The following is an 8790-nucleotide window of genomic DNA, read 5'->3' on the forward strand; positions in this document are numbered from 1 at the left end:
GCCAAAACAACGCCAGATCATACATTCAAAATAAATGGAAGTGGAGAGACAAGTTACTGAAGAGATTGCAAGAGTGCAATGAAATAATTTAACAAAAAACTATATAAATTAATAAAGGACTGAACCAGTGCGTGTGTTTATTACCGGCATAATGCCTCTCCCAAGGTTTAATTGTATATATATATATGTGTGTGTGTGTGTTTGTATGTATGTATATCTGCGTGTATGTATGTATCTGTGTGTGTGTCTTTGTGTCTGTTTTGGTCCCCACCACCCACCACTTGACAACTGGTGTTGGTGTGTTTGCATCTCTCTAACTTAGCAGTTTGTCTAAAGAAACTGATAGAATAAGTACCTGTCTCAAAAGGAAATAAAAGTACTGGAGTCAATTCATTCGATTAAAAATAATTCAAGGCAGTGCCCCAGCATGGCCACAGAATAATAAGGTGTATACACACATACACACACACACACACACACACATACATACAGGGTGCAATGAGTAAAAGTTGGTCATTCTGGTGGTTTACTGTCTGTTTGATGTCAAATTTCTTTTTATCAATGAACCCCAGGTTGGGCAGCATGCATTTAGCAATCTAACACAGGATAAGATGACTTCTCTCCTTATAAACTTGCGTGAGCTCATGACAGCAGATCATCTTGTAGGAGTGGGTCCTGAGATCCTCCTTCAGCTCTTGATAAATTGATGTTCAGCTTATTTTTGCTGTGACAGCCAGTTTTTTGACAGAATGACAAAGATTTTGCCATATCTTTTTTCTGGTACTTTTGATAAGCTGAGGAGTCTGCACACTTCTTTTTGGCCATGTCCAGGTTGATCAGCAGTGGAACCAGTCTCTTGAAATTTCTTGACAATTCTCCAGACTGTTTTTCGGTTAATTTCAAGCTTTTTTTTGCTATAGCTGTATTACTTTCACCTCCCTTGTGGAGGGTTATGGTGGTATTTCTGTCTAGCCATTATCCATTTTATAAATCTGAATTTATTTAGTCTGAAACAAAAGGAGGACACACGAAGCTTTTATAATGAAGTATAATTCTCATATCTTATAACATTTATTGATAGTTATTAAAGCCTCCTGAATCTTCAGTTGCCTTAATTTTGGGACACCCTGTAGATATATATGGAAATATGTGTGTGTGAGTACCCTGGTCTTGATATCACATGATGGTTGTAAACGAGCATCAACACCATACAAGTGATGTTTGTTTCCAGTCTTCCATGAAAAGGATGTCTGGTTTTGGAAAAATGCAAACTTGTTTGGAAACAGGTGAGCGTTGGCAACAGGAAGGGCATCTAGTTGTAAAGAAATCTGCTTCGAGAAATTCTATCTGACCCATGCAAGGCTGCAAAAGTAGACATTAAATGATGATTGAGTGTGTGTGTGTGTGTGTGTGTCTATATATATATATGTGTGTGTGTGTGTGTGTGTGTGGAGGTGCATGGCTTAGTGGTTAGGGTGTCAGCATCATAATCATAAGATTGTGGTTTCGATCGCTGGACCTGGCAACGCATTGTGTCCTTGAGCAAGACACTTCATTTCACGTTGCTCCAGTCCACTCAGCTGGCAAAGATGAGTAACACTGCGATGGACTGGCATCCCATCCAGCTGGGGAATACATACGCCATTGAAACTGGGCCCATGAGCCTAGCTAGGCTTTAAAAGGGCGCATTTATTTATATATATATATACGTTTTGTTTGCAATGTCCTGTACCCACATATGCACCTCTATATACAGGTAGACAGACGTAGGTATGCACATACCTGTACGTATATATGCATATATTCATTTGTTTTTATATATATATATATATATATATACATATACATACACATATATAGCAACTTTTTATGAACAATTAAACTCACAGTGTAAGGTTGGTAGATTATTACTACAGTATAAAGACAAATTTAGGGATAATTTAGCATAAAAAGTAATGACTGGGATATTGCAAAAAAGCAAAACAACTGGAGAGGACAATGCCATATAGGACCAGTAGACTTTGAAGTACAAGAAGTCTATCACCATAACCTGTTACTTGAAAACAGAAAGCAAAATGATCAAAATATGGAAAGTGTTGCAAACTGTCACTTTGTTGTGAGGTCAGTTGCTGGTTTAACTGGCCATCTTTGTAGTGATGCTGCTCAAAGTAAAGTAAGTTTGACTTCTGCAACTTGTAATCAAGTGTGTAAAGCTCCTTCACAACTGAAAATAGATATGTGCAGTCATCAAATTGGATAAAATTCTTTGGACTTATTGAAATTGTAAATAACAAAATCAAATTAACTGCATTGAAGAACTTTTATTGGTGGATGGTGTGTTTTTGTGTGTGTGATTCTTTAATATTCTTTAATATTTCTACAGAAATATATCATTCATCAGATTTGTAGTATCAAACTTTGATGAAGTAATAGTAATGACACTGTGACAATGAAATTCACTGATGTTTTTACACTAAAGAAGTGGGTACCATTGTTATGAAATACAAGGAAGTATAGATAAGAATGCTTTTTAATCCTTTAGCATTCAGATTAGTCAGTCAAATGTAATGCTTACTCATTCATATTGTTTTGAATTAATTATGCATTATCTTGTAGCTTTGAAATTTCTTTGTTGTAATTGTTTATTGTTTGAATGACATTGTCAGGTATGTATGAGAGACCAGATCTAGGTATTTTAAACATAAAATAGGTAGAATATTTTGGGACTGATGTGGCTGATTTAAATGCTAAAGGTTTAAAAATTCTGTTCTAGAACACTATTACTCTCAAACTTCACTGTTTTTGTCCTGTATTGTTTCACTTTCCTGGAGGCCTTTTGACAATTTCTTGCTTATTAGAAAGTGAAACAACCCACACTACACAACAAAACCAGTAAAGTTTGGGGGTAAGAGTCTAATGTTTTGGAGATAGTTCAAGAAAGTTGGTTAAAATTGACAGTAACTTGAATAGTGCCAAATACATCCAGTTACTGAAGGACAATTTGACATCAGACTTGGATGAAAGTGAGAGTTTTCAGCATGACGGAACTCCATGACACAGATCATGTGCAACACAACAGAATCTGGCTGGTGAAAGAGTTACAATATTAAAAGGTTGACCAACTCAGTGCCCTGACTTATATATCATCAAGCAAATGTAGACACAACTGAAAAGAAGAGTTCATCAGAAGAATCCATGCAATCTTGAAGAGTTGTGAGAGCTCAGCCACAGAGAATGGCATCTCATGCCTGTAAAAACGATGAAGGATTTGTACACATCTCTTCCCAGGTACATTGAAGCAATTATTCAAGCTAAGGGAAGCCACATGAAATATTAACAATGTACAAGAACTTCTTGAAACGAACATTATGTAATAAATTTTCATTACAGACATTTTTCTGTTTTCAAACACTGTATCTTGATTGGTTTATGTGAGGTGGGTGAAAACTTTTGCATGGCCATTTTTGTTGGTTGTCTTTCATCTTCCCTTCTCATTCAGAAACTCTACTGCGAAATATAATGATTAGGTATGGAAATGACTCCAACAGGGCCAATGTATCATGTGTACAAAATGCAATGTGAAACTTCCACTTATAAGTTGGCAATTAGTAGAAATTTACAATAAAGTGGCTGAAGACTTTTGCACGGTACTGTACATATATATATATGATGGGCTTCTTTCAGTTTCTATCTACCGAATCCACTCACAAGCCTTTTATCAGTTAGGGCTATAGTAAAAAAAACACTTGCTTAAGCTGCCATGTAGTGGAACTGAACCTGAAACCGCATGGTTGGGAAACAAGCTTCTTACTACACAACCATACCTAAATTTCAGTAGAGAAAGAAAATTACCAGTGATTTACATACACATTCTTCTAATTTTTTTGCTGGTATCAGTCATTGCAGTGTACCACCTTGTAAGGTAAAGTTAATTACATTGACCCAATCACTTCTTTTATTGTCTTCGGTAAGATGAAAGACAAAGTATACCTGAATGGGATTATAACTCAGAAAATATAGAGGATTATAATCAGATTATAACAAAATGTGACGCTCCACCAACTCAACCTTCACCTTGTCAACTTATATATCATTATAAGTTTTTAAGATGGTCTGTTGGCAGAATTGCAAAATATGTGAATTTTGTCTGTCTTCATGTTCTGAGTTCAAATGCTGCTGAGGTTGACATTGCCTTTTATCCTATCAAGGTTGATAAAATAAGTACCAGTTGAGTACAGGGGTTGATGAATTTGACTTATCCCCTCCCCCATAATTTCAGATCTTGTATCCGTAGAAGAACAGATTATTATTATTATTAAGGTACTGTGCTTGCAGAATCATTAGCCCACTGGGCATTTCATCTGCCTTTACATTCTGAGTTCAAATGCTGGCGAAGTCAACTTTGCCTTTCATCCTTTTGAGGTTGATCGAAAGTTGAGTACTGGAGTTGATGAAATCAACTAACCCTCCCCCTCTCCTATAATTTCAGGCTTTGCACCTATAGTAGAAAAGATATTATAGTAAGTTTATCTTGCTCTTCAACTCTTTCTTCCTCATTTGTTATAAATACCCATTTGCTTTCTCTTATTTTCTGTTCTCTGCTGTTGCCCTTGTGCTTATTTTTAGAGATTCATTCCTCCTCTCTTGTCTTACCATTTCCAATATCCATGCTCAATGTCTTTTTATTCTTTTGCTATCTTGCTTTATCTGTCATTCTTCTATATTTTATGAAGTCAAAGAATATAAAAAAATCAGATATTATTGTTGTGTATCAGAAGACAATTACACTAAAACACATACATTTGATAATTGAGATTTAAAAAAGATAAATTTTTGTTCTTCAAGAAGAAAAAAAGCTACATTGTTTGCCATTTGTCTACTTCCTTCCACCACAGTCACCCCTGCACACTCATTAAAGAACATCTCTATAACTCCATCACTTCAATAACAAACTATTATAGTTCTTAATATATCACGTGTGAGTCTGTACTTGTGCCTATATCTCTATATAACATTCCTTAATTTCCTTGTGACCATTACTGTTTCGCCCCCCCCACCTCTCTATCTCTAATTTCGCCTTTTTTCCTTACCAATTCTTGACAACACTTTCATCTGCTAAACACTATTCTCTTTCTATTTCTGTTATAGCTGTTCAAAATGGCAACGCAGATTGTTGATGTTTTCTTCCAGTATTTTTTTATCGCCTAAATTGCTTCCGTTAAGTAATTTCATTAGCTCGTGCGCTTCAGGCTTCTCGTAGGTGTTCTTTAGCTGTTTATGGGAAGGTATGAATTGTCCAGAAAATTAGCATCATATGATTCCATGTTCTTTCCAGCAACATCATCAGTTACTTTTAACATGAAGGCAGTTAGCACAACGATGATTTAGAAAAAGTGAAACCATTGTTTCAAAATGCTCTTAAGTTCAATATATTCCATCGTTGTCCCTTCAGTGTCGAATTGTTTAAATGTGGCCGTCTCTCCCCAGTTCTTATATTAATCATTAAATCCAGAAATACAACAACACGAGGGATAACAGTAACAGCAGATCAATAATTTATTCTAGGTTGGTGTAGAGCCGTTTCGTTCCTGGGTGAACAGGCATGCCGCTAGAATACCAAGGAAGCTTCGACCACACGTCGGTATCGAGCTGAGAGATACATGTTGTCGCCACCGCTGCTAGAGAGAGAAAGAGATCGAACGCTATTGCTTTTTCTCCACCTGTTGCATTGCGCATGCAAAATAGATTCGTATAATATGCCTTGAAGTTAGCTTATCACATTTTGATCCATTGGCTGGAGCAAAGAAGTTGTATTCTGCGGGGTATATTGCACTCTCACATTTCAGAAAGGTCATCTAAATTCGCTGGCTCGGTGCATTATCTAAAAGAAACAATGTTTTGTTGGAAATGTGTCTGGCATTGCACATTTCTACCTCTGGACAAAAAAACGTTTGTAAACCACTCTTTGAAAAGGCTCTTAGTCATCCATGTGGTAGATTAATCTTCGTGCTTAGATTTTCGGAGTTATACACATGTAGGGGCTTTAATTTCATATCACCAGCGGCATTTCCTCTTCAAAGAAGTGTCAGACGATTTTTGGAAGCTTTAAATCCTGATGCTGATATTTCTTTTCGAGAAATAAAGTTATAGTAGGTGTACGCTTCTGGAAAAAAAAAGCAGACTCGTCAACATTGTATACTTGTTGTGGTGTGTAACCCCTTTCAAGAATAATTTTCTTCAGCTGTTCAGGATAATTATTAACAGCCACTGTATCAGCGCTCGCAATTTCACCAATCACTTTTATGTCGTGCAAATTCATGCGCTTCTTAAGCTTTTCAAATCAGCTTACACAAGCCAAAATGAGGTTTTCATTAGAAGTTTCACCTTCCTTTTTATGCAATTAATCACATAAACTTTTGGCTCTCTTGTGAATTACCATCATGTTTATCGGCACATTACGCCGATTCTAATCCACGATCTATGCACCCAAGAGTCTTTCTATTTTAAGCATTATATTAGATCTATGGTAAAATGAAGTCCGGACAGTTAACGGAGTAGCTTCTCGAGCACTTGGTATGATTTTCTTTCTGTTGTCACATATTGTTCCCACTGTAGACGTTGCAAGATTTCATGTTTTGGCAAACTTCGTTTTATTTCCGCATCAAGCCTTTTTAAAACATCAAGTGTAATCCCTTCACGGTTCCTTTTCGCACTACTACCTTCAGGTCTGTTTGAGAGCTTCTTTCCAGACATCTTAAACTGAGCGGTGATTAATTACCTAGAAAGCTGTTCATATAGATATCTTCAAAAGTTAGTGAGTTGGTAGTGGTGATGATGTGGGTTGCATTGATTTAGATGTTAGTGATGGTGGGCAGATATTATTGGTGGTGTAGCGATCATATTGTTCTTGCTAATTGTATTGTTGTGGCTGCTTAATCTGAAGTCAATCCTCATAGACTTAAGATCAAAGACGTTTCATTCAACTTTTAAAATACCCTAGGATACCACATTATATGTTTTTATTTGAAATAGATTTACTTATCTTCGTCATACTATATATTGCTGTTGCTGGTTATGTTCATGTTAATGATAGAAACACACATACTCAAAGAAGACTTTGATATAAAAAGCTCAGCGGTTCGAAAAAGTCTATGCATGGGTATGTTTCCCGAAAACTTCAAGGAGACAGTAATATCGACATGAAACGTAGCCTCTCGTTGACTCGTAACTGCTACATCACATCACAATCCGAAGGCTATGCATTTGCAATTCAAGAACAGGAGATACTACAAGCAGCAGCGAAGCCCTTGGAGCTCCAGATGCGATCAAAAATGTAGATTATGTCATATTTCTGTAGAAGACATCATACATGGGATTAGTCACTGACCCAAAATGGCATCAAGGTACTACCTCCGTTTGTGACACGACGTTGTCGCAAAAACAATACAACATTTGAAAAACAAAAACTGTCCTGCAATAAATATGGAAAAAAAACCTTGTTATTGAATACAGATGTAACGGATAGTTTTCGAATTGCTAAGCCAGGATTCGAAGCCGAATCTATATTTTCCTACAAGTCTTCTGCTTATTGTTCTCACTTGTTGCACTGGGAAATAATCGACCTCTTAGCTTTCCACGAGCCAAACATGTTACAAAACCGATACAGAAGAAAAACTCTTTATTTTAGACAGACCAAGTTTGGTTAGGAAGAATATAAATATGCAAATCCAATCATTTTCACTCTCCTAGGTTCTTGGCCTCTGGTCAGAAAGCATCTTCTTTATTCTTTCTTTTCGGCACCGATAGAGAAGTATCTTTATGAAAGAGCTTACACAGCTTTTACCCTCTCTTCTTGTCCTTCCTCTCTTTAGTAATCACTCACACTAGACGAAGCTAACTACCATACTGTAGAGCTAAAATCAATTTGTGTACAGCTACAGCTATAAGAAGTTGTCTTCTACATTGTAACGATAGTAATAATGATATAAATAAAAGACCATCTCAACAAGCAATTATTATTGTTCTTCACTCATTTATTCGGTACATTACACATGATCGTTTTAATTGGTGACCTCCGATGTTGATTAACTGTTACGTCGCCGTAATTGGCAGCTCTGCCCCATCCACCCACAAAAGGAAGAAAACGAGCAAGATAATACCATATTTAAAATAAGTGCTAAGGTTGAGTGTTTGGAGCAGTATCCCAGCACAGACGCTGTCCAGTGACTACGATAAACAAGATTCATGAATAGATATGTATGTATGTATGTATGTATGTATGTGTGTTTGTGTGCATGTACACGTGTGAGCGCACGCACGTATACTACAACTTCCGTCCACTTGAAACTACGGAAATGACTGTATCTCATTGTCGCAGATGTGGGGAATCCTCCACCCACTACAACAAGACTATTATTTGACTCTCTGTTGGTGATGTGTCACTTGTGTATCACGCAGTCTTACCAGATACGTTGCTGGACTAACGCAAGTTTTTTTTTTAACTAAGGAGCTGTACGCACATCAAACACATTGTCTCGTTTCCACCTAATATACCCATTGGCAAGGTAAAGTCAACATGACTGAGCTTGTGTGAGAATGCGGGAGATTGTTAAAAGTGGCTGAAGGGACCTCCAAACCTTGCAGTATTGTACTTGATGCCTGTGTTTAGGCCAGCGGTTTCCAGCCCTTTTATTCAAATGAGTTTTCCCACGGACCCCTTTTACTATGCTTATTCTTGTGTGTGTGTGTGTGTGTATATATATATATATATATATATATATATATATATAT

This window comes from Octopus bimaculoides, chromosome 20 (genome assembly GCF_001194135.2).
Source record: "Octopus bimaculoides isolate UCB-OBI-ISO-001 chromosome 20, ASM119413v2, whole genome shotgun sequence".
NCBI lineage: Eukaryota > Metazoa > Mollusca > Cephalopoda > Octopoda > Octopodidae > Octopus > Octopus bimaculoides.